Genomic DNA, 25,044 nt, shown 5'->3' with positions numbered 1-25,044 from the left:
ATATGTTTTTCTATATTTTTTGAAACTTGGTACTTGCATCTAGAGGCCTGATCAGGTTTAGACTAGACCATAATGGCACTATTACTGCCATGGGTGCTGCTAGGTTCTTCATCAGAGAGCGTCCAATGTTTGTTCTTCTGTGTAATGTCAGCAGGTGTTTATGCTCAGTGTCTCCATCTGTTATTTTTACCCGAGTTTAAAAAAATGATGATATTCTAATTCTATCCTTCCTTCTTTATTAGCTAGACTTCTTCTGTTCAAGAAAAACTATATGATTATCCATTGGCACAGTTTGTATAGACAGGTAGGATAAATGATGTGTTATTTCCCTTTATTTGCCAGATTTCAAAATAATGAGTTGGTTCATTAGCAATCTCCTACAGTGACTAAGTGCTCTTATTTAAAAAAATATTTCATGAACTTAAGGATTTAAACATTTTATTTTACAATTCATTACTGAACTTAAACAATGAGGGTTTGTTAAATAAATTATGATATATAGACATGATAGATTGGTAGTGTATAGTTGCTAAAGATAATCATATAAGTGCATATTTATTCACCTGAAAGTTATTCGGGATATTCAAAAATTATTTTCGATGTTAAATACATAATCATGGTACCAAGGGTGAAAGTTTTCTCTTCTACAACTGTTCCCAAGCCACCCAGATCCCCTCCTAGGAGTACATTGAGTTTGTGTATCCTTATATATACTTTCAGATGGTTTAGAGCTGATAGTTCAACTGCTATGCATTGGTGTGACTGTATTAGTTGCTAAAATAATGAAGGAATTCCATAAGGCTGTTACATAGTTGCTTCCCTCACCTCTTGAGTCCTCTCCTTTCTCCTTGGGCACTCCAGCCCCTTTTTTCACCCCCCAGACCGTGCTCACCACCCATCAACTAAAGGATGAATTCCTGGCACACCAGGCAACATTCAGCATCCTGCTCAAGCTATATCCAATATCCATTCTGATTTGTCCCTGCTTATTCTGTAAAGCTGCAAATATTTTAAATATTCTCCCTGGAGAGTTCCATACAGGCAAATACATCTTATATTTTTAAGAAGATAAGGCACATTATAAAACATTATAAATATATATTTAATATATAGTCTATTAATATCATAAAACATATAAAACTTTACATTTTTATAAAATGTAAATGTATGGATAAGATATATTCTGGACTGACATACAACAAAGCATTAAAAGTAACTTTCTATAGCGGCATGATTAAGATAGGTATTTTTCCTTTTTAAAAAACGTATTTATGTGTTTATATGAGAAAGAGAGAGTGTGTGTGTGCACATGCACACACAGGAGGAAGGGCAGAGGGAAAGAATCTTGAAGCAGACTCTCAGCTGAAATAGGAGCCCTATGTGGGGCTAGATCCCAGGACGCATGAGATGATGACCTGAGCCAAAACCAAGGGTGGGATGCTCAACCTAGTGAGTCGCCCAGACGCCACTTTCCCTTTTTTGTGTGTGCCACTTTCCCTTTTAACCTTAACTGCATTTCCAGATTTCTCTACAATAAACACCATGTTTACATATCTAAAGAAAAGAGTATACTTAAACTCGTTTTATTTCAGCAACTTAAAAAATATGTATCTTTTTAAAGTAACGTCAACATTTTTCAACAGCTCCATCTGCTGGTCACTGAATAAAGTTAATTTTCAAATACCGTATTTATATTTACTATAACCTGAAGAAATACAATAGGATGTATCAGAAGTCAAGTTAATTTACCTGCAATGAAAAGTGACACAAACTTGGGTAGCTGTAGAGTGGGCTCTTACCTCAGACACAAACACAGACCTGTTTGCCTAGAATAGAAACATGACATTGAAAAATTGGTTTGGTGTTTTAGCTATCTTACACTGGAATGCTGATTTTGATGATTATTTGAGATAAAAACACTGATTAGATATTGAATATATATGTATATGAAATATATCATACTGTAAAAATTCATCTGCCTTTGCCCAAATATTCAGAGCTGCAGTCTAAACTCCCCTGTGTCATTCTCATTACTTTTCAAGTGAAATTGCTCTTGGTTCCATATCTCTTTATTATTTCCTGAAATCGGATTGATGATAAATGATTTCCTAAATACAAATTTCTCTTTAGATGGTAGTGAGGTAGTGAGAGGTAAGATGTTTTATATAATAATCTCTGTTATCCAACTTTGAACTCTTAAAAAGTAAGATTTATCATTCTGCTAAGTAAAATAAGCTAGTCATGAAAAGATGGATCCTATACGATTCCACTTATATGAGGTATTTAAAGTAGTCAAATCTATAGAAACAGAAAATAGGATGGTGGTTATGAGGAACTGGGGCAAAGGGGAAGAAGGGTGTTGTTATTTGATGGGTATAGAGTCTTAGTTTTGAAAAATGAAAAAGTTCTAGAGATATGTTTCACACAATGTAAATAATACTTAACGTTATTGCACAGTGACCTTAAAAGTGGTTAAAAGGTAAATTTTATGTTTTTTTTTAACCACATAAAAAGGTTATATATATATATACACACAAAACATTATTTTTGTATATTATAGAACACATAATATATACACGTATATAATAAATTCAAAAGGACATATTGAAGCAAACATGCACTACACTTAAGATTCCATTTTTCTTATCTTCTCACAATCAATCAGTATTTCCGTAAATTCATAGCATTTGCTTGTGGCTTACATTTTAAAAAGATGTTCAAACATGTTTTTGAGATGGAGTGAATCCCACTGAAGTTACTTTCTAAATTAATTGGAAGATGTTGAGATTCACTTAAAATTTCTCCCTTTTTATGTATTCCTGGACAAGTCATTTAGCTATTTGGATCTCAGCTTCTTTATGTAAAATGAATTGAAAGAGGTGATCATTTCTATGCTTTGTGAACCTTAAAATTCTCAAAATGTTTTCACAACATCTTTCTGATGCCCTTCCCTAACCAGCTCTAAAGCAATTATATCTGTAAGTGCACCGGTAATAAATTTTAAAAAGGCACCATCAAGTAATTAAAGGTTTATTAGGTGCATTTTATACAAGAAATCACACCTAGTTTGAGCCTATAAAAAAAGAAGTCTCTCCTCTATAATGGGTAGAAATGACATGAGCTTATAAAGAAGATACTTGTTAAATATACATGCATAGGTAGAATTAATATAGTATCCACATCTTATTGGGAGAGATGATTGAGATCCTGAACAAGAACAGGGAAGGTAGTATTTTTGCCCTTATTCAAAAAAGTGAGGTGAAAATATTCTACAGTTGTAAACAGCATAGGCAGTAGATTATGGAGACAAAAAGGAAATTAAGAGGAAGGGTAAACTTACAGGCAAAAAAAGTCATGGGGGAAAGAAGCATGTTTGTAGAAAGTGGCAAAGAAGTAAAGATTAATATTAAATAAAAGTGGTTAAGTAAAGGAAGTAGATTGAAGTAGGGGTGGGCCCTTATATAGCTACAGACTTACCTAATTGACACTAGTAGAAGCTGCCTTGGATGCAAGGGAATTAATTAAAATCAAAATATAAATAAGAGTTTTGGGAGAAAGTCCTCATTTTTATTCCATTCAGTCATCTGGCCAGATTATTCAATTACTCATTATGTCTAACAATGTGTAAAGAAATTTATTCTAAACAAAAACATGGTTTTAATAAACTCATGTATTACTATAGGTATGCTTTTGGTATTAACTTTAACTGCTTGCTTTGATTATGGTTAGTTCTAGTGACTAATCATAATATTTCTTAAATTAATTCTCATTTGCTTTCTTACGTAGCTAAACCAATAATATACTTGATATAAATAAAAGATTTAGATTAAGTCATTATTCTACATTAAAAACATGAACATAAAATAACCATATACATACAATGTATGTAATACTATGTATGTATATATATGTTCGTATACCATATATATTGAAATACATGCCCTTCAACTGATATTAGCATAATTCATAACAAGCTTCGCAGTTGCAAAGAATATATAGTGAAACAACATTTGCTATTTATTTTAAGTCGTTAAAAGTGATATTTTTGATTCCGGGGTTTATTGGCTGTGCTGTCAACAATAAGTCACTTGCTGCATGTGCTTACACGGCACTTGAAATATCACTAATAGGAATTGAGATGTGCTTTAAATGTAAAATTCACAATGTGAACCAAAGAATGTAAAATATCTCATATTTTTATATTGATTGTATGTGGAAATGACAATATGTTGGATATATTACGTTACATAAAATGCTATTAAAATAAATACCACTGGTTTCTTTTTACTTTCTAAAATTGGAAGATTTAAAATTACATATATGGTTCATATCCTATTTCAGTTGGACCACATGGATTTACAGTGTAAATAAATGCAATTTCCTCCCATTAATCAAGCTCAGACCCATGTATTGCACACATGGCCAAGTGCTGACTATGGCTAAGAGTGAATGGTCTTTACTTTGGCTGTTCTGCCTTAAACATTCAGGAATATTCAGTAAGCAGCTCAGACCTCAGCCACAATGGTGACCTATGCGATTCGACTCCCAGGAAACCAAGGCAACACTGCCAAGTGTGTAGATTTACCCAAATGACATTTGATAACACACGCATTCACACATTTCTTCAAAGAACCCAGAGAATTTTTCAGAAAAAAATAATTTTAGTATAATGTCTGCATAGAAGATCAGGTGTACCATTAGTCATTAGGTGGGTAAAAAGATGGTCTCGAATCCTCTAAGGAAAAATGTGTACTTAACAACTTGTAAGACAATGGACCTCTAAGACAATGATCAAAAGAAAGCATTTTTTTGCTTTAAGAAGAAAGTCAGAAAGAAACTGCCTTGGCTTATGTTAGCTAGCTCTGGTATTACCAAGTAGGCAAAGGTCACCTTCCCCTAATTTTCCCTTGTGGCACCCTTCCTTCCAGCTCTTCTCCCTGTTTGGAAATCCCAGTGCCTTTCTCAGCTTTGTCTCTCTTATATCTCTCCATAGGAAAAAAAAAAAAAAAAAAAAAGATCTGTTATTGTAAGGCAGTAGAAGGGTGGGCTCAGAGGCACATGTGGTTTTCAGAAGTTTCCCAGTTGAATTTGGGATTCTTTCACTCCACTCCAGTTGAGAACCACTGCCCTAAGACCAGATGAATCTGGCATACCTCCAGGAATATTTGCATTTTTAAAGAGGGTCACGGAAGGGGCACCTGGCTGGTTCAGTAGAACATGTCACTCATGATCTTAGGGTCTTGAGTTCAAGCGCCACACTGGGCATACAGCTTACTCTTAAGAAATTAAATAATTAAGTAAGAATAAATAAAAAGAATGGGCAAAATAGAACAATGTTTAAGGAATGCCTGGCTGGCTTATCTGGTAGAACACATGACTCTCGATCTCAGGGTTGTAAGTTTGAGCCCCAGGTTGGGGGTAGAATTTACTTAAAAAAAATAAAAATAAAGAGGGTCACAGAATGGGTACAGAGCTTAGTACAGGGAATTAATTATGGAGGGAGGAATTCTAGGCACCAGGAGCTGAGTTTTAGATGAGGGTGGAGGAGAAGAGCCTCTACACTATTTTTCCATGATGGCTGCATCATGAATAAGGGTCTGACTTCAAAGTTTTGGAGAAGATTTGTTCAGTCCATCACCTGATTGCCTAATGCCTAAACATCACAAAGTTAACTTCCACTTGGCTTAGTCTCTACTAATATATACTAATGGGCTAACAGGTTACCTTTTTCAGGTAATATAACCGCATTTCAACATGTTTTCTGGAGATCCAATGCCTTAACCCAAAGAATTAGTCTGGTGGGAATTTTAGCACCGTTGTAGGCTGGCAGGGGTCGGGTTTTCAGCTCCACTGGCCTTTGGGATGTACTTCAAATTGCACGGAATAAATAACAGCTTATATCTAGGTAGAGCCCAGTCTCCTCATTTACTTACTAGCTGTCTAGCATGTTGTTGTATGATATATAGTTTATTGTTTTTGGAATGAAATGATAAATGTGAAAGTAGAATAATAATCTGATCAGACAAGGCCTTTCAGAAATTCTCTTCTGCTTTTTTTTCCTTTTGACATACCCACACAGTTTCTTATAGCTTAGCATACTCCCAAGGCATTTTTTTTAAAGTCTTCTTTTTTTTAAGATTTTATTTATTTATTTGACAGAGCGAGAGATCGCAAGTAGGCAGAGAGGCAGGCAGAGAGAGAGGGAGAAGCAGGCTCTCTGCTGAGCAGAGAACCCGATTCGGGGCTTGATTCCAGGACCCGGAGATCATGACCTGAGCCGAAGGCAGAGGCTTTACCCACTGAGCCACCCAGGAACCCCCTCCCAGTGCATTTGAAAGTGATTCTGACTTGCATTATTTTTGCTATTCATATATTTCAATAAGTATAGTTGCTAACACTAAGAACTATATTTCTAAAGGAATACATTCATACAGCATTCTATTTTCTTTTTAACTTGGAAATTATTTTCTTTCAAGTGGCATTCACTGATATTCTAGACTCTCAAGAGATAATTTTTCAGCATGCATCTGCCAACATGCTTCCTACAACATCCTTCAAGGTTCAAGTGTCCCCCAGATAGGGTAGGGTGGATAGTCAAGACTATATGATTTCTGGCTTCAGGTGGGGAATACCAGAGATTTCAGAAAACCACGTTCTAGTGTAGTAAGGCTAATCTAGTAGTGTAGCAGGGTATTGTAGAGGAGTATTCAAAATGTACTGGGGCAATGTAGGTGTTTTTAGGGTTGTTCATATTAACTATGTGCATTCTTGTTGTCTTTCAACTTCCTAATTCCCTTAACCTCAGCTTTATACCTTACCAAAAACAAAAAAAAACCCACAAAAGGTCCTCATAACCCAAAATGAGTAACGTGGTAGGCAGAATAATAGCCCCCAAAGATCTCTCTGTCATCTTCCTTGGAACATGTGAATATATTAGTTTATATGGCAAAGGGGAATTAAGGTTGCAAATCAAATTAAGGCTTTAATCATATGACCTTAAATTGGGCAGTTATCCTGTATTACTCAGGTGGGCCCAATATAATCACAAGGGTCCTTAAAAATGAATGGAGGCAGAAGGGAGTCAGAGAAAAAAATGTAACAATGAAAACAGGGTCAGAGGGTTGCTGCCATGCTTACTGTGAAGATGGAGGAAGTGCGGCAAGAGCTAAGCAATCTGATCAACCTCTAGTAGACGGAAAGGCAAGAAAATGGATTCTTCCCTAACCCTCCAGAAAGGAACACAGCTGAGCCAACATCTTGGTTTTAGCTCAGTTAAACCCTTGCCACTCCTCAGAACTACAGAACTGTGAGGCAACATATTTGTATTGTTTTAAGTCACTGACTTTGTGGTAATTTGTTACAGCAGCACTGGAAAACTAATACAGCTGGTGACTGGGTTTGTGGTTCTTTATAATCAAAGATAATTCTCCTAACTAAGTCTGTATAAAATCAGCATTTTTTACATCATCCCACATAATTCCTCTTTCTCCAAGTAGGCAGCAGGCACAACTAATTTTTGAATGGTTTATGTTCTTAACCATCTTAAATGATGCCACATCCAATTATATTTCTCCTGATGAATTATAACTTGGTTATTTTTTTGGACCTTATTTTTATTAGACCGGTCTTAAGTTCACAGCAAAATTCAGAGGAAGGTACAGAGATTTACTGCACACACCTTGCCCCCACACTTGGCTATTTTTTGAAGCCCCAAACACAAAATTGTTTGGGGCTTTAAAAACACCTCTTTGTTTGAAGACCAATGTCTGATTCCAGTTTTCCTAAATAGTGTTGCTGTAAATGAAGGTTTATATTACCAATTTCTGTAAATTCACTTGCTGTTGTATAAAACACTTTTTTTTTTTTTTTAAAACGAAACTAAGCTTCTTTGAGGCCTTAATTCCCGCCCCCTCTCTGTCCTAATAGTAATTGCCAGATCAACTCTTAATACACTCCTCCAAAGCTGCAGGAAGGAAGAGCGGCCCCACCTGGAGGGTAAAGGGGTTTAGAAACCTAACTCCTGGAAGGCATCTTCGCGGTATTCAGATTATTTCTCCCTCCAATAAGGAGGGAGAAACTGATAACAAAACAACTGATAACAAATGAGTGAAATGCTTTGTTACAGATTGAATCTCTGTGTCCCCCTACCCACCTGCCGTTTAGACAGTTCCTCAGAATGGGAAAGCTTGGATTAAGTAGAGAGGTAATACACACAGCGTAGAAAAAACTATTTTATGGTATTTTGAGATGACTAGGTAAGAGTTACCAAATAAAGTGCAGAGAAGTTAATACCAGTTTCACGTACATGGCACATCGGTACTCAATTTTAGCGTCTTAAGAAATACGCAGCTTCTATCTCCAAAGTTAGAGATATTAGAGATATGTAACAATTTATGTGGTTTTCGGCAAAAGTCAAGGAAGCCGCAGAGGGAGAGAAAGCATTGACAGCCGCGAGTCTCGCTGACACCGCGGCCACCGCGGCGGCGTGCCTGTGTGGCTGCGTGCGCGCGCGATGGGGCGGGGCGGAGTTGGGCGCGCGCGTGGGGACGGAGCGGGGCGGGGGGAGCCCAGAGGGCGGGCGGGTGCGCGCCCGGGGCTGTCTGGCCCGCAGGGGGCGCTGCGCACCCACGCCGCGCACTGCCTGCCCCCGGGTGCTGTCCGCGGCGGTTCGATTGGAGCAGCCGCCGAAGAGCGCTTGGCGCCATTTTGAAGCGGAGAGGAGGAGGAACGGCCGGGCTGGCTGCGGAAGGGGAGGGGGGGGAGGAGGCGATTGGATGCGGCGGCGGCGGCGGATCCCGGAGAGCAGCGGAGTGAGAGGAGTAGCGAGTCGGGAACCCGGAGGTAGGAAACAATTCAGTTAACGGAAAGAAAATGTCTCTCTTCTCTGATCGCCGTGCTCCATTTTTCAGCGCCCGCCACCGCGGCTGTGTCTGTGGCGGGGCTCAAGCGCCGCCCGCCTGCCAGCCGAGACTCGCCTCCCGGCATCGGGGGCTGCAGCCGCCGGCTCCCTGGCGGCTGCCCGGGCCCGGAGGAGTGGGGCGCGGGCCGGGGGCGTGGGCCGGGCTGCGCGGTGGGGGTGGGGAGGGCCCCGCGCCCGGGCGCGCTCCCTCCACACCGCGGGCTCAGTCACAGCCTCGGGAAATTAAACTTGCCGCCCTGGCCCCAGCCGGGGCGCCCGCGGCGGCGGCGGCGGCGGGCGGCGGGCGGTGACCTTGCGCGCGGGCGAGGGTCCGCGCCCCGCAGCCCGGCCGCCCGCGCCCCGCCGCCGCCGCCCCTCCCCCCGCGTCCCGGCCGGCCGGCGGCTGTTTCCCGGGCGGCAGGCGGGCGGCGCGGTGCTCCTGTTGAATCCTCCCGCTGGCGGGTTTTCCCCCTTCCGGGCGAGGGGTGGGGAGCGCGGGTCGGGGCTGCACCCCGGGCTGCGTGCGGGCCTCGGGCACCCTCGCCCCTCCGCCGGGTCCCCGAGCGCCTCGCCCGCGCCGCCCAGCCTTTGCTCCGGGCGAGGAAACGGGCTGCTAGAGTGACATTTTTACACTGTTACTTGCCCGTCGCCGGAGATAAAGCGCGCTAAACGCGCTCTCGGAGCTGGTGCTGGGGGAACCGGAGGACCTGGTGGAGGAAGAGCTCCGCGCTGGCTTTGGAAGGGCTCCTCCCGGCCGACGGCTGGGCTCTTGCTTTCCTTTAGGAAGCCTCGGAGTTGGAATGACAATGAAAATGGTGTGCGGTTGTAGATAGTTGACGTTTTTGCACTCAGTTAGGTTAGTGACACTTGAAAAGTTTTTGGTCAGAAGGAAAATCTTGCACGTTGTTGCTGCTGCTGCTGGTGTTTTTTGGTGCACACGTTCAAGCTACGCCAAGCAGAGGTACAGTTATTTTGAGGGAATGAATCTGAACCCTGAAATGCAGCGCCTCGCCTTCTGACTTGATTATGTTACTGCCTACCATCCCGGGGACCGTGTAAACTCAGGGAAGGGCTCGGAACAGCAGTTCCCTACTCTCTCAACTCGTTTTAACGTTTTAAGAATCCTCACTAGCCCAATAAAAGGGAGCCCTTTATTTTGCTTTGAAGAATATACTATGAACGCTCATTTTTTTTTAACTTTTATTATGAAATGATGGATGGGTAGGGTTGTCCTGAACGACCCTACTCTTATTAAATTGTTTCGGAAACTTCGGATACAGCTTTTAATTTCGAAGGCTGGTCAGGGTCTTGAGTGAGTTGGGAGTCTTCTCCTGCCTTCCTAATAAAAGTGTGATTGTATATGAGGTGAGCTGTAAATAAATTACAATTATTTAAAACTTGAATGGATATAGAGTCATTGTTCTCAACTTACACACGTAAAGTTCCAAGATAGAACATTGTATTAACTCACGTACTACTTACGTAAGAGTAAAAAAAATAGGAAAGTGTGATATTAAGCAAAATAAAGGCTAAAAAGGACACTTCTTATCTATGCAGTACATTTGTCAAAGATGTTAGCATTTTTGGGGACAGTAAGATGAGCATTCCTATTGTGTATGCAGGTCAGTTTGTGGAACAATTAGTCTTGTATCACCTGGTGATAGCAGAAAACCTAATTAAAATTTATAGTGGTGAGTATGTAGGTGAAAGTTTCAACTTGGGACGTCTTATGTTAAGACAGATTTATTCTCAAAAACTTAACTGTAAAAAACACGTCTTCAATCAGAACATTACTCTCTGGAAATAAATTTACAAATATGTATAGAAAAGGTGCACTTTAGACATTCTTTGATTACTGAAGTACCTGAAGTAGTGCTTTTTTTTTTTTTTTTAAACGGTTTAAAAAATTATTTTTCCGGGTGGGTGTTACTTCAAGGTGTGAGTATTTTAAATGAGCAAGTGATGTTTGAATTGGCACCTCCCTCCCCCTTTTTTTGAAAAGAACTTTTGTGCCCTCTCTTATTTTCTCCTTTTTTTGAGATTGATCCTCCTTGTATTAGCTTTGTTTTTACAGCAGCTTTTGTTTCCTTACTGTTGGTTTTATTTCTCTCTAGTTATGTCTGTCTTTTCCCTCACTTTTTCCGGGATTACGGGAGATAAGGTGATGATAGTGATGCTTGTTGTTAAGAGATGTCATGCTTACTAAGCTTATTTGATGGGTAGTCTAAGTTGGCTGTTGGATAAAAGTTGCTTTATTTTTAAATTTTTTCAAAAATTGTTCTGCAGCTTTACTAGATCCAAAGAGTAACATTTTGAGGACTTGGCTTTATCAATAACTTGTTAAGCCTAAAATAAAGTGATACCCTGTATTAGGACTTACTCTGTGAAGAATGAAATGGTAGAATATACCCAAAACTTAGTGTGGAGGGGACTGTTTTGGAAAGTTGTTTTTCCCTCTTGAATTAGGATTGTCCTTCAGCTTCCTCATTGCTACTTTTTTTGATCATATGTGCCTACAATTATCAGGAGAACTCAACTGTGATTTGGCTTGGATGACAAGTACTGTAAATAAGAAAACAATAAATTTATGTTTCCTTTGTCTGTGTTAGCTCTAAGGAAACTTAAAAGATGGTCATCAACTCACAATATGCATGAGAAATTAGGTTCAGATTTTAATTTAATTGATTTATCCAAAATCACAGCCCTGTTTGTGTGGTGGAATTGGGGTAATTATGTTTCTTGTGGAAGCTTAAAATCTTCAACATTGTATTGTTTAATTCAGGACTTAAGTGATATTTGAAATTACTGCCAGGTAGCATGTTATTCTTCATTACCTTCGCCCTTCTTTCATTCATTCAGTCAAGAAATAAAGTTTCAAGGTTAACCATCTGTTTCGAGTTTGGTTTTAATAATTTTTATCCAGGATTCAGTCCACTTCAGTTGTTTTAGAAGATAATCTCTTGCGTGTCTTTCTCTCCTGGAGGGGCTTGATGTTTCATTGTGCATTGTTACTCGACATGGCATTTATTTATTTTTCCCGAAACTTGTAAGCCAGAGTAATTTTAAGGTTAGTATTAAACTTTACTTTGTTATAAGATGTATGTATGTGTATGAGTGTGGGTTTTTTTTTTTTTCCACTTTTAAACTCCATTTGCTGTACAAGTCATTTGTCACTTCCAATTCAAATAGACATTTGGAGAAAATTGTGTTTAGTTTGAGTATTCCTGTTTGGAAATGTTAAAAATTCCAAAAATAGTTAGTTTAAAAATAAGCCCAGTAATTTCTCTGAGAATGTACTTTTTAAGCGTATTTAAGAAGCTGCCAAATGGTTCGCAGTTCTGACTCCTCCAGGTTTAGAAGTCAGCTCTTCGTCACATTATAATGCTATCAACCTGATTATAACCATTTTCCCCAATATATGGAAAAGGCTTTTAGCCTTTTCTCACTAATTAGTTCAAAAATAGGGTAAGTTTGCTGCTTTGAGGCTGTAATTGTTTTAGTTGGCAGGGGTGATCATGTACAGTGAGAAAATTATGAAGGTTAAACTTGGATGAGCAAAATTTAGTTGTTTAAATCTTAAAGTCATTAATCTAAGATATTTAAAAAATCTACAAGAGTTATTGTGTTCTAATGATTAGAAATTAATAAGAAGCAGTAATTAGAAGTACTTGGCTTAGTTGTAAAACTTATAAGTGGCTAAGGGGAGTGGAGGAAGACTGATTAAAGCAAGACGTATCTTTAAAGGGCATGACCTGGAAGTACTCCTCTAACCTGCCTCTCCCTTCTACAGAGAATGTTCTAACATGATTTAGGTAAAATGAACAAATATTACGTTTGCATATACATAGAGTACCAGAGATGATGCAATACAAAGGACTGAGATCTTGCCCTATAGAAGTTTAGAGTAGTGGTTGGTCACCTGCACCAAGGTGGTGAGAGCTGAGAAAACCAGGCAGTAAGATTCCTCCTGTTAAGTGATTCTGCATGGGGCAAGCCTTTGTCCTCTTTGGGAATAATAGAGATTGCTCTTTATGTGGGAAAGCGAAATTAGCCTAGACTAGATATAAAACTGATAGGAGAAGGAGAGGATATTATAACCATATGGATTGTCTCTTTATAGGAGAGGCTGGTTAGGGCCCCAACAGGAAATGAGAGTTAAAGGTTCCTTGGGCAGTGTCGGGATTCTTTTTCTCATTTTTCATCTCAGAGGTGATTTTAGAGTGAAGAGATTTTAAAGAAAAACCCCAGATATAGATCCAAAGTATATTTCCAAAATATATCCTCTACTAGCTAAAATTCCCATCAGGCAATTTTAGTCAGCCTTTAGATATTGAGATGGAGTAGGGGGAGTGTGTGGACAGTTGATGGTGAGAGTAGCGGTTAAGGTTGTGGGGATTAGAGGACTTTGTATGTCTTAAGTTAAAAGTTGTACATGTATATGATAAAAAAAAAACCTTCTGATGGTACAGAGAAGTAAAAATAAAAGCTATTTTTCCTGTTCTCTCAAAAGGTAATTCACTTTTAACAGTTTCCAGAAAGTTTACTTTTCAAAAAGTTTATACAAATAGTATTATATTATACTGTTTACCTTATTTAACTGCAGTTTACTTTTTGCTTAATGTTACAGAGCTGTTTTCCTATTGGCACATATAGATCAACATAATTAAAAATGATTAGAGTATTTTATTATATGGATATATAATAACTTAATAATTTTTTTGTTTTGACTTCTTTTTGAGTGGTATTTAGGTTGTAACAGTTTATACTAACCAGTGGTATATAAGTATGCTTGTTACATGTTCACCAACATTGGACTTTATTAAACTTTATGCTTTTTGCCAGTTTGATAAGTGAAATTTTTATCTTGTTTTGGGTTTGCATTTCTTTGATTATTAGTAAGGGAAAACTTTTTTTTTTTTTGGTATGATTGTTGGGCAGAGGTTCCTTGTAGCACATACTTTAGATTAAGTAGCTTAATTTACTTGACTCCTTCTCCCCCTCCCTCCATCTGAAATGAACTGAGAGAGGTGCAGCTTTTAAAGAGGAATGATATTTTAGAGACTGTGGCACCTGGAGGGATACATTGCTCTGAATTGAGAGACTACAGTGCTAGACTTTGAACTACCAAGGACAAAATTGAGGGTATTGATAGCCCTTAACTTGGTGTTAACAAGATATATAAAGGCAGGAAGGGAGATTTGAGAGTCAGGGCAAATAAATTTTGTATAGGGTCAGCTCTGTCTTCTACTGTCTGCTTGTCTCACTACTCCCCCTTCTCACTCTCAACTGTCATTTCATTTTTATTTATACTGTCATTTGGTTTGCTCCTCTTCCGTGGCTGGGGTGGCAGCCTTGACCTTGTTATTTCAATAGTTCCTCCAGAGACGAGGGACACTTAGTTTTAATTATAAGAGAAACTGATTTTGCTTCAAACCAGTCAAAGGGAGAGGATATTATTTCTAACATCCTTTACATCCATTTTCTGATCTTTTATAATACTTCTCTATAGTTTATATTCTATTAGAATGTCAGAGGCTGAACTCTATATAAAAGGGGATGTTGACAAGACTACATGGGTTTTGTTTCTATTTAATCCCTAGATACTACCCTTACCTGCAGCTTTATTTTATTTTATTTTTTTAAATGAAATGAAATTTTTCCTTGTAGCCTTAGGAGTTGATTGGTTTAAAGGGCTCTTGCTGGTCACCGGAATTCCCTCCCATTCCCCCCACCTTCCCCTACCCCCCACCCCAGAGATAACTATGTAGAGGTGATGTTAATTAATTTGAATGTAGCAATGTTTTCACAGTGCATATGTATGGTATCAAAATATTAGGTTATATACTTTAAATATATACAACTTATACAGTAATTTAAAGGAAGGCAGAATAAAGTATTTTCTTATAAAACCCATTGGTGAGCTTTATAAGCTAGATGTTTCCAGTTTTTACTGTTACAAAAATTCTGCACTGAGCAACATTGTACATACATCATTTTTGTACATATGCAGGTGTGTCTGTAGAATAAATTCCTAGAAGTGGAATTGCTGGGTCAAAGAATCTAGCAGGTATAATTTCGACAGATATTAAGTTGTGTTTCATAGAGGTAGTAACAGTAATGTATGTGTGAGAATACTTGTTTCCCTATACTCTTGTCAACACAGTGTATGATCAAACTTTTTGGATTCTTGCCAATATGATAGGTGAAAAATGGTATTTCAATGTAGTTTTAATTAATGTTTCTCTTACAAGTGAAGCTCAGTGTCTTTTCATATGGTTAAGAGCCATCTTATTTTTTTCCCCTGTGAACTGTCTGATCTTAATCTTTACCCAATTTTCTGTCCATTTCTTTAATTTATCTTTAGTCCATGTGCCATTGGTTGGTTTACTAAAAGTAACCATGACTTTCTTGTTTGCCTGCATTTACCTTCTGACAGGTCTCTCTCTGCTTCCACCTTCATTCTCTTCTAGGCTATCTCTTATACTGTTAATAGAGTGATATTTCTAATCACAAATTTGAACGTGCCATTTCCTTGCTTAAAACTATTCAGTGGCTCTTCATGGTCTCTATATTCTAAAAACTTGAGCATTGCTTTTGTACCTACCTACCTTGCCAGCATGTCTTGTCACTTTCTCTTGGGCTTTCTAAACTCCCCCAAACACTGAATTGTTCAGACCTTCCTATTGTATTAGACCCTTTGTCTCTGTGTCTTTTTATGTAGTATTTCTCTGCTTTAATGGTCCATTCCTGCTTGTCCACATATCCAGACTCCTGCTTTTCATCCCCCACCTAGTAGAAAGGCTTTTCTGATATCTGACTCTTCTTTTGGGCGATTATGTGGTGCTTTTTTCTCCTTTTCACAAGATCATCTGTATATTTCTATAATGGAAACCCACACGTTAATGTGTTTTATTTCAGTGTGTGTTTCTTGCCCTAGGTGGTTAACCTTCGAGGGTATGAACTTTTAGTTATTTTGGAACCTAGCATAGTGTTTAGCACATAGTAGATGATAAATATTTACTGAATACACATAATTATGTGTGTGTATATATGCATATACACACACACTAAATATACATCTGGACAACCCAAGACTAAGGGAAAAAAGGAAAATTAATATAATGAGTTCATAAATTCTTTTTTAAAATTTGTATTTGATTTATTTATATCAAGATGTAAACTAAATACAATAAAATGTACCGATACTAGTTGCTCACTTTGATGAGTTGTGACAATTATATCCATGTAACCAATACCCAAAAGATAATATTGAGCATTTTCATCATCCCTGAAGGTTCCCTGGTTGCCTTTTCAATTCAGTTCCCTCTCCTGCAAGCACTCTGATTTCTAACAGCATAGATTAGCTTTGTTCTTTGTTCTGTGTACTTTTTTGCATCTAGCTTCTTTGGTTAACGTATATATCCAGATTTATTCATGAAATTGAATATACTAGTTTTTTTTTATTGCTGAGTATACCAAAGTTTATTTATTTTTATTTTATTTTATTGCTGAGTATACCAAAGTTTATTTTTTTAAATTTATTTGAGAGAGAGAGAGAGAGAGAGAGAGAGACAGAACACAGAGAGAGAGAGAGACAGAACACGGAGAGTGAGAGGGAGAAGCAGACTTCCTCATGAGCAGAGAACCCGAAGTGGGGCTCAATCCTGGCACCCTGAGATCAGGACCCAAACTGAAGGCAGACAGTTAACTGACTGAGCCACCTAGGTGCTCCCCCCTGAAGTTTATCTTCTCTAATGTTGATGACACTTGAGTTGTTAAGAATAAGGCCTATATGGATCTTCTTGCAAACAGCTGTTTTCATTTCTCTTGAGTAAATATCTAGGAAGGGAATTGTGAGTTTTTCAAAGTAATTTTCCATTTTATACTCCCACCATGAATATATGAGAATTTTAGTTCCTGTACATTCTTGTTAGCATTTGGATAATCAGTCTTTTAAATTTTAGCCATTTTAATTGGTATGAAATGGTTTCTCACTGTGGTTTTATTTTGGATCTCCTTGGTGGCTGATGATGTTGAGCAACTTTTCATGTAGTTATTGATAGTGTATTTTCTTTTTAAATGCCTCTTCAAGTTTTCTGCACATTAAAAAATTGTTTACCTTTTTATTATTGATGTGTAAGAATTCTTAGTATAGCTTGGATACAAGTTCTTTATCAGACTAGTGTATTGAGTGTTTTCTCTGTTTGCAGTTTGTGTTTTCCTTAGTCGTGTATTTTGATGAAATCTGATCAATTTTTTTCTTTAATAGATTATGCTTTTTGAGTTGTCAGAAGCCTTTGTCTATCCAAAAGTCATGAAAATAAGTTCCTGTGCTTTCTTTTAGAAGTTTCATAGTCTTAACTTTTACATAGTTTTTAACTTTTTTTTAACTAAGTTTTTACATAGTTTTAAACTTTTACATAGCTGTGATCCTTCTTGAATTATTATGTATAATATGAAGTGGAGGGTTGAGGTTCATTTTTAAAAGTACATCATACATCCATTTCCAACAGCATTGTTTGAAAAAAACCCTTTCCTTTCTTGCAGAGGATAGCCTTTCTGTTTTTGTTCAGAATCTTTTGAACTTATTTGTATAGATCTATTTCTGGACTCAGTTATGTTTCATTTATCTATTTGTTTTTTCTATGCCAGTGTCATACGGCCTCTGTTGCCATAAGTTTTGGAGTCAAATAGTGTGAATCTTCCAACATTGTTTGGGCATTGTGTTTCCATATAAATTTTAACATCAGTTTGTCAGTTTCTGTTAAGCCTTTTGGGATTTTGTTTGGGATTATTTGCTCTGTAGAGACATATTAGGCAAAATAATCTAGCAATACTCAGTGTGGTAGCCTCTAACATGGTTCCCATTTATCCTTGTGTCCTGGTATTTGCACCTCTTCATAGCTACCTTGTGCATTTTATTAGGATTGGTCTTTGTGACCAATAAAATATGGTAAAAGTGATGGCATATCACTTAAAAAATTAGGTTAAAAAAGACACAAAGGCTTGTTACTGGTCTCTTTCTTTCTCTCATCACTCATTGTAGAAGAAACCACATACCATACTGTAGAGAGACCCATTGTCAAGATTGTAAAGGGTCTGAGATTTTACCTTACTTGTAAGCTAACAAGTGAGCTTACTTCAGTTTCATGGATGCTGATAGAAGAGGACATGAGGTCCCTTGGTCAGAGTTGAAAGACTGTTTACTGTCACTAGTGCTACAGTAGTAGCTAGGGTATCAGCATTTTTGTGCCAGTTCCTTGAGCTCCATTTCATACCTGGTAACATGAAGAGGGCCAGATGACACCTGCTTACGCAGTGGGTTGTGTTTCAGGAGAGGAACTCTGAACATAGGGAACCTGGATACTTTTTAATGTGCAATAAGCATACATGCTTTTTGCTGTGGAGGAGACTTTATCTTCCAAGTCTGTTCAGTTTATAGACATCCTTGAAAGATGATAGTCTAGAACAAAGGATAGTTGATCTTCAGTTGCAAGATGTGCAGAAATGCAAGAGTCCTATGGAGTATTGTCTCCTAACATCTCCATGACAGAGAACTGAGGCCTTCTGCCAGTAGCCTTGAGTAAGCTTAGAAGCAGATCCTCTAGCCTTCAGTTGACTGTGTACCTACGTATATTGACTGCAACCTTATGAGAGACCTTTGAAGCAAACCCACAGTTAACCTGCTCCTGGATTCCTGACCCTTAGAAACTGAGACAATAGATGTTGTTTTCAACGGCTAAGTTTTGGGGTAGTAGTTTTTTTTTTTTTTTTTTTAAGATTTATTTATTTGACAGAGAGCAAGAGCAAGCACAAGCAGGGGGAGTGGGAAACAGAAGCAGGCTCCCCACTGCGCAGGGAGCCCGATGTGGGGCTCAATCCCAGGACCCTGGAATCATGACCTGAGCAGAAGGCAGACGCTTAACTGACTGAGCCACCCAGGTGCCCCTTGGGGTAATTTTTTACAGAGCAATTATTAATACAGTTATATACCTCTCCTTTTAGGTAGGTCATCTTTAACATGTATTGTAAATGTATGTACTTACATATGTACATGCATACATATGTATGTGCATATGGAAGATTTTTACCTAAACCCATTAAAATGGATTTTTACATATTAATATGTTAAAATAGCAATTACATGTTAGTGTTTATATATGTATAATAAATAATATTTTAGTGTTCTTTGTAGAAATCTTGCATGTTAAATTCCTAAAGATTTTTTAATGCTATTAAATGAAATTTTATAAAAACTCTTTCCAGTTTTTTCCCATATATAGAAATGCAGTAATATTTACTTTTAATTTGTTTAGCTAATTTAAATTCATTTAGTTCAGTAGTCTTTTTGTAGATTTTTGAGGATTTTCTTTACAAAGACAATCATATCATTTGTGAATAAGACAGTTTTATTCCTTCCTTTGCTCATTTTTTAAAAAAAATATTTTATTTATTTATTTGACAGAGATCACAAGTAGGCAGAGAGGCAGGCAGAGAGAGAGGAGGAAGCAGGCTCCCTGCTAAGTAGAGAGCCCGATGCGGGGCTCAATCCCAGGACCCTGGGATCATGACCTGAGCCGAAGGCAGAGGCTTTAACCCACTGAGCCACCCAGGCGCCCCTCCTTTGCTCATCTCATAAGCTTTTTCTTTGTCTTACCGTACTGTATCATCTCACGTCTTCAGTCTAATGTTGAAGAGTGAAAATGGACATCCTTGTCTTGTTCCTGATCTTAAGGGGAAAACATTGTCTTTTACCATAAAATAGGGTGTTAGCAGTGGGTTTTTTGTAGATTAAAAGAAACCAGATGGACTATATTCCCTTTTTTATTGAGTTTTTTTTTTAAATTATGAAAGGATGTTGGATTTTGTCAAACCTTCCCCCCACCCACCACTTTTTTGTATTTATTGAGATGATTGTATGGCTTTTTTTCTTTATTCTGTTTCTTTGGTGAAACATGCTTCTTGATTTTTGAAAGTGAAACCAGTCTGGCAATCCTAGGATAACCTCATATGATCATGATGTATAGTCCATAGATCTGTTTCTGGATTTGTTTTTTTAGCGATTTTAGTGTCTGTGTTCATGAGAAATATGGTTTATAATGCTTTCTGGAAGATGGTTGTTGTCAGCCTTTTAAAACTGGTAAGGAAGGATTTTTCTCTTCTGTATTCAGAAGTAGTTTATATAAGATTTGTGTTTCTTTAATGTTAACCATCTAAGCATGGAAGGTTTTTTTTTAGTTTGTGTGGAGGAAGAACTTTGATAATGGATTTTGTTTCTTTAGTAATACTAATCTGTGGTTATACAGATTTTCTGTTTTGTGTTTTTCAAGCAGTTGTTTTAAGTCATTGAATCTCTTGGCATAAAATTGATAAATTTCCATTGTGATCCTTTTGATCCTTTTAATGCCCATAGGATCTGTAGTGATTGCTCTTTTATTCCTGATGTTGGTAGTTGTATTTTACTACTTTTCTGGGTCATTCTTGCTAGGTCTTAGGTCTTTTATTTCTTTTCACAGTTTTTGGTTTCAGCAATTTGTATTAATTGGTTTCTGGTTTTATCTTGATAATTCCTTTACTCTTTTTTCTTTTGGTTTAGTTTTTTTTTTCCTATTTCTTAATGTGGGAATTTTAATATTTAAACTTAAGACTTTGTTTTAAATATAAGGACTTAAATCCATAATTTTTTCTTTAAGCATTACTTAACTACATATCAGGTATTTATATGTTGTATTTTCATTATTAAAAATTTCTAATTTTTTTGGTGATTTCTTTGACTCTGATTATTTGGAAGTGCGTTGCTTAATTTCCAGATGTTTTGAGTTTTCATAGATGGCTTCAAAACTACTAATACGGTTTTGTTGTGGTCAGAGAACTTACACTGTAAGATTTGTCTTGAAATTTGAGACTTATTTCATGGTGCAGAATATGGTCTGTGGTACAACTGAGTGAAGTTGCTTAATAGTCTTCAAATCATCTATATCAGGATGAGAAAGCTTTTTCTGTAGGGCTATATAGAAAATATTTCAGGTTTTGCAGGTTATAGCCTTTGTTGTAGCTATTCTCTCATTGCGATGCAGAAACAGTCATGGCAATATGTAAGTGAATGGGCCTGGCAGTGTTCTAATAATTTATAAAGGCTGGCAGAGGGCCCTGGATCTGCCTTATGGTTTGCTGAACCCTGATCTGTATGTCTACAGATGATTTTTTTGTCCATTTCAGTTGTCGAGAGATGGGTATTGTAACTTCCAGCTATAATTGTAGATTTGTTCATTTTCCTGTAAACCTAATTAGCTTTTGCTTTATGTATTTCCTTAATGCAGTTTTTGCCTCAAGCTCTCTGATACTAGGAGCATTCTCATTTAGTATTGGTGTGTCTTCTGGATGAGTTGATCTTCTTGCCTTTGATAATTCTCCTTTACTGAAGTTAATTTTTTTCTGATATTGATGTAACCATGCCACTTCTGTTATGTTTACTGTTTATATTTGTGTTGTATAATTTTTCATTGTTATACTTTTAACCTGACTTGTGTTTTTGTTTTCAAAGTGCATCTCTTATAGACAGCATACCTTTGATGGACTTTTTGTTCATTTTTTTGAAAGTTTCCCTTTATTTTTTATTGTAATTGATACACGATGTTACATTAGTTTCAAGTGTACAACGTAGTTATTTGACAAGTTCATGTTATGCTATTCTTACTGCAAAAATAGTTACCTGTCACCATATGACACTGTTATAGTACCAAAAACTATATTCCCTATCCTGTAATTTTTATCTCTGTGACTTTCTTATTCCATAACTGAAATCCTGTATCTTTCAGTCTCCTTCACCCTTTTTGCTGTATCCCCTCAGCCCGCACCCTTCTGGCAACTATCAGTTCTCTGTTTATGAGTCTCTTTCTTTTTGTTTACTGATTTGTTTACTTTGTTTTTTTAGATTCCACATATAAGTGAAACCATTTGGAATTGTCTTTCTCTGACTTACTTTGCTTGGCATCCATGTTGTTGCATATGGCAAGATCTCATTCTTTGATTTTTTTCTTTTCTTCAATGAATTTTTATTTTAGGATACATTTAAATTCCAGAAAAACTGAATAGTAGAGACTATACACCACACTTAACTTACGTTATTGTTAATATCTTACATTAGTGTGGTTCATTTGTTATTAATATTGAAACATTACATTAATTAAAAACCATCACTTATTCAGATGTCTGTAGTGTTTACCTAATGTCTCTTTCTGTCCCAGGACCCTATCTAAGATGCTATATTATAGTAAGGCATCATATCTCCTCAGGATCTTCTTGACTGTGACAGTGTCTCAAATTTTCCTTATTTAATAGCCTCAGCAGTTTTATGGAGTACTGGTCAAGTATTTTATAGAATACCTCATTTGGGTTTGTTTGATGTTTTTTCACAGACTGTGATTATAGATTCAGGAGAGGAAGGCCACAGAGGCATAATAATATTCTTTTATCAGTGGTACGTGCTATGAACATGGATTCTCACTTGGCTGAGGTAGTGTTTTTCATGTATTTCCACTGAAAAGTTACTCTCTATTCCCCTCCCCCTTTCCATACTATACTTTTTGGAGGGAAGTTACTATATGCAATCCACATGTAAGGGGTGGAGACTTAACATTCCAATGCCTTGAGGGAGAGATGCTTACATAAAGTTCTGGGAATTCTTCTGCAGGGAAGAATAGAATTGTTTATTTTTCTCAATTTGTTCATTTGTTTAAGCCTTTATATATTTTTTTATGTGTAAAGTTGGCTTACTTTATTTTTATTTTTTATTTACTACTTTTAAAAAAATTAATATATAATGTTATTATTGGTTTCAGAGGTACAGGTCTGTGATTCTTAGTCTTATATAATACCCAGTGCTCATTACATCACATGCCCTCCTTAATGTCCATCATCAAGTTACGTCATCTCTCCACCGCATCCCCCTCCAGCAATCCATAGGAAACCTTTGTTTCCTATGATTAAGGGTTTTTTATGGTTTGTCTTCCTCTCTGATTTCATCTTTTTTTTTGTCTCTTCCCCTCTGTTATATTTCTTAAATGTAACAGATCCTCTGTTATATTTCTTAAATTTCCACATATCAATGAGATCGTATGGTACTTGTCTTTCTCTGATTGACTTATTTCACTTAGCGTATTCTCTAGTTCTGTCAACACCATTGCAAGTGGCAAGATCTCATTTTTTGATGGCTGAGTAGTATTCCATTGTGTGTGTGTATATATATATATATATATATATATCACATCATCTTTTGATGGACATCTGGGTTCTTTCCATGGTTTGGCTATTGTCGGCATTGCTGCTATAAACATTGGGGTGCAGGTGCCCTATGTGTATCTTTGGGGTAAATACCCAGTAGTGCAGTTGCTGGGTCGTAGGTCGTAGCTCTATTTTCAACTTTTTGAGGAAGTTCCCTGCTGTTTTCCAAAGTTGTTGCACCAGCTTGCATTCCCACCAAGAGTGTAGGGGAGGGTTCCCCGTTCTCTCCATCCTGACCAACATCTGTTGTTTCCTGACTTGTTAATTTTAGCCATTCTGACTGGTGTGAGGTGGTATCGCATTGAGGTTTTGATTTGTATTTCCCTCGTGCTGAGTTATGTTGAGCCTTTTTTCATGTGTCTATTGGCCATTTGGATGTGATTTTTGGAGAAATCTGTTCATGTCTTCCCATTTCTTGATTGGATTGTTTGTTCTTTGGATGTTGAGCTTGATAAGTTCTTTATAGATTCTGGATACTAGCCTTTAGCTGATGTGTCATTTGCAAATATTCTGCCCTTTCTGTCAGTTGTCTTTTGGTTTTGTTGACTGTTTCCTTTGCTGTGCAAAAGCTTTTTGTCTTGGTGAAATCCCAATAGTTCATTTTTGCCTCTGCTGCCTGTGTTCTCCTCTAGGATTTTGATGGATTCCTGTCTCACATATAGGTCTTTCACCCATTTTCAGTCTGTTTTTATGTATGGTATAAGGGAATGGTCCAGTTTCATTCTTCTGCATTGTGGCTGTCCAATTTTCCCAACACCATTTGTTGAAGAGACTGTCTTTTTTCTATTGGACATCCTTTGCTGCATTGTTGAAGATTAGTTGACCATAGAGTTGAGGGTTCGTTTCTGGGTTCTCTATTCTCTTCCATTGATCTGTGTGCCTGTTTTTGTGCCAGTACCATACTGTCTTGATGATTATAGCTTTGTAATAGAGTTTGAAGTCAGGGATTGTGATGCCACCAGCTTTGGTTTTCTTTTTCAATATTCTTTTGGCTACTTGGGGTCTTTTCTGGTTCCATACAAATTTTAGGATTATTTGTTGCATTTCTGTGAGAAAAGTTGATGGTACTTTTTTAGGAATTGTGTTGAATGTGTAGATTGGTCTAGGTAGCATAGATATTTTCACAGTATTTGTTCTTCCAATCCATCAGCATGGAATGTTTTTCCACTTCTTTCTGTCTTCCTCAATTTCTTTTCATGAGTGTTCTATAGTTTTGTGAATACAGATCCTTTGCCTCTTTGGTTAGATTTATTCCTAGGTATCTGTTTTGGGTTCAGTTGTAAAGGGGATTGACTCCTTAGTTTCTCTTTTTTCTGTCTCATTGTTAATGTATAGAAATGCAGCTGATTTCTGTGCATTGAATTTATATCCCGCCACGTTGCTGAGTTCCTCTATGAGTTCCGGCACATTTGGGGTGGGGTCTTTTGGGTTTTTCACACAGAGTATCATGTCTTTTGCAAAGAGTGAGAGTTTGACTTCTGTGCTGATTTGGATGCCTTTTCTTTTTGTTGTCTGATTGCTGAGGCTAGGACTTCTAGTACTGTGTTGAATAGCAGTGTTGATAGTAGACATCCCTGCCATGTTCCTGACCTTAGAGGGAAAGCTCTCAGTTTTTTGCCATTGAGAATGATATTCGCTGTGGGCTTTTCATAGATGGCTTTTATGATATTGAGGTATGCGCCATCTATCCCTACACTGCAAAGAGTTTTAATCAAAGGATCTTGTACTTTGTCAAATGCTTTTTCTGTACCTATTGAGAGGATCATTTGCTGCTTTTGTTTTCTCTTACTAATGTAGTTTATTACGTTGATTGATTTGTGGATGATGAACCACCGTGGCAGCCCAGGAATAAATCCCACTTG

At 37.4% G+C, this 25,044-nt stretch overlaps 1 protein-coding gene across 2 annotated transcripts in view; it reads left to right on the top strand.

Annotated features, from left to right (window-relative positions):
* Positions 1-8,703: 8,703 nt before the first annotated feature.
* The window catches only part of PDS5B (PDS5 cohesin associated factor B), a 195,303-nt gene continuing 178,962 nt past the window's right edge, over positions 8,704-25,044 (top strand). For both annotated transcript variants that reach the window (XM_080799689.1, XM_080799688.1), the window contains exon 1: positions 8,704-8,841. The gene's annotated coding sequence lies outside the window, so the exon portion shown is untranslated. The remainder of the gene's footprint in view (positions 8,842-25,044) is intronic.

This window comes from Martes martes (assembly GCF_963455335.1).
Source record: "Martes martes genome assembly, chromosome: 3".
NCBI classification, from domain to species: domain Eukaryota; kingdom Metazoa; phylum Chordata; class Mammalia; order Carnivora; family Mustelidae; genus Martes; species Martes martes.
The sequence above is the reverse complement of the archived record's forward strand: the minus strand, read 5'-3'. Positions and strand labels throughout refer to the sequence as shown.